Source organism: Schistocerca serialis, chromosome 1, assembly GCF_023864345.2.
Source record: "Schistocerca serialis cubense isolate TAMUIC-IGC-003099 chromosome 1, iqSchSeri2.2, whole genome shotgun sequence".
Taxonomy (NCBI): domain Eukaryota; kingdom Metazoa; phylum Arthropoda; class Insecta; order Orthoptera; family Acrididae; genus Schistocerca; species Schistocerca serialis.
In genome coordinates this window covers 773874799-773877099 of record NC_064638.1, presented here as the reverse complement: position 1 = coordinate 773877099, position 2301 = coordinate 773874799, and the positions used below count along the sequence as shown (strand labels likewise).

The following is a 2301-nucleotide window of genomic DNA, read 5'->3' as shown; positions in this document are numbered from 1 at the left end:
TCCTCCACTATTCTACTCAGTACCTTCTCATTGATTATTCGGTCTATCTATAACTTTATTCTGTAGCATCACATTTCGAGATCTTCTATTCTGTTCTTGTCCGAACTGTATACGTCCACGTTTCACTTCTGTTCAAGGCTAGCCCCCAGCAAAAAGCTTCAGAAATGGACTTTTTCGCACCTCTTTTTGTAATCTACAGAACAAGTTTCTATTTTCCAAGCATGCTTTTCTTGTTATTGCCAGTGTGCCATCTTCTGCCATCGTCAGTGTTTTTGTTGCTGAAATATCAAAACTGCCTTAGTACGAGGCGTATTCGGAAAGTAAGCTATGGGACTTAACATGTGAGGTCATCAGTCCCCTAGAACTTAGAACTACTTAAACCTAACTAACCTAAGAACATCCCACACATTCATGCCCGATGCAGGATTCGAACCTGCGACCGTAGCGGTCGGGTGGTTCCAGGCTGAAGCGCCTAGAGCCGCTCGGCCACCTCGGTCGGCTCCGATTAGGAGCGAAATGGAAACCACTGTGAATATCCGACGAAGCTTTTTCACAGATGTGTTGGGCAGTGTCTCTAGTACAGCTGTCGATCGCGTCATGTCGCTCTTTCAGTTCTGACCGTATAGTGAGCACGTAAATATGTCTAGAAAATAGTGACTCCCGCCAGGTATGAAGGCCTTGTGACAGGTTTCGCCTGAAGCTATGCAGCCCACATAACATAAATGTCATGCGTTTCTTTCTTCAGGACAATTTTCAGCCTCATTCTGCAGGGGCAATGAAGAAGCTCCTGCTGCGTATTCGATGGGAAGTCTTTGGTCATGCACAATGCAGCCCTTAATTGGCACCCTCCGTTGTTCATCTCTGCTCACATCAACCGCTGGCTACAAAGACAACGTTGTGGCACAAACAACCAAAGGAAGACCAGTGTAGAGAATTGGCGGAGAGCACAGGCGGCTGCTTTCTGTGACGAGGGTGCTGGAAATTCAAAGTCGGAGCGGCGACTATTTAGAGAGGTAGCTGGAAGGTGTGGCTAACTGATGCGAATAAAACATTTTTGACTTTCAGTGTGGTTTTCATTTCGTGACCGATCGGACCCAACTTTCCGAAGAGCTCTCGTACTTTTACTGTCTCATTTCCTAGTCTAATTCTCTGAGCATTGCCTGATTTGATTCGACTAAAAAAACTAGACTGCTCTAGAACAGGCCATGAAGGCCCAAAGGTACCGACCGGGCGCCGTGTCATCCTCAGCCCACAGGCGTCACTGGATGCGGATATGGAGGGGCATGTGGTCAGCACGCCGCTCTCCCGGCCATATGTCAGTTTCCAAGACCGGAGCCGCTACTTCTCAATCAAGTAGCTCCTCAGTTTGCCTCACAAGGACTGAGTGCAACCCGCTTGCCGACAGCGCTCGGCAGACCGGATGGTCACCCATCTAAGTGCTAACCCAGCCCGACAGCGCTTAACTTCGGTGATCTGACGGGAACCGGTGTTACCACTGCGGCAAGGCCGTTGGCGATTTGATTCGACTACTGTACCATAATTCACTTTTGTTGACATTTACCTTACAGTCTCTTTTCAAGACATTGTCCATTCCGTCCAGTTGCTCTTATACGCCCTTTGGCGTCTCAGACCGAATTGCAATGTTGTCGGAAAACCTCGATGCTTTCATTTCTTTCCTATGAGCTATAATTCCCTTTCCATATTTCTCCTCGGGTTACTTTGCAGCTGCATAAATGTACGGATTGAATAGCATTGCGGGTAGTTTATAATCACGTCTCTACTGTTTCGCTTTCATGTCCTTCGTCTCTTACAGCTGCTGTCTGGTTCCTATGCAGTCAACAGCCTTTCCTGTGCAATCTGAAGAGGGCAGATAAACAAGCAGGTTCTCCGAGCACGAGTCGCAAGTCTCGTTTTGGGAATAGAAAACGAGGAGGAACTCGTCAAACAAGAGGACGAAGCTGATTAAAGAAGCCGCGGCCAGCGGGGTAGCGGCGGTGTTTGCGCGGCTTTGCGGAGCGGCGGGCGGGCGGTAGCGCGACACGCCGCCGACACAGCTCGGCGGGCCCGCGCCCTGCCCCCTGCCGCCCCCTGCCCCCTGCGCGCTAATATTGACCGCGAGGGCAGCGCAGCGCCGCGCTCAGTCGCGACGCCACTTAGGCGCGCACTCCCGATCCGGCACACAGCCGGCTCTCCGTGCAAGTCAATAATTGCCCGCGACTCGGGACTAGGAAAAGAGGCGCGCCAGCCGCCAGTAGTAGCTGTCAGGGAAGGATCGCTCACTTCCGCTCGCTCCAAGAATCT

At 50.9% G+C, this 2301-nt stretch overlaps 1 pseudogene; it reads right to left on the bottom strand.

The window, feature by feature from the left end:
* Positions 1 to 1396: 1396 nt before the first annotated feature.
* Positions 1397 to 1514, bottom strand: LOC126426325 (5S ribosomal RNA; annotated as a pseudogene).
* Between the last annotated feature and the right edge of the window lie 787 nt (positions 1515 to 2301).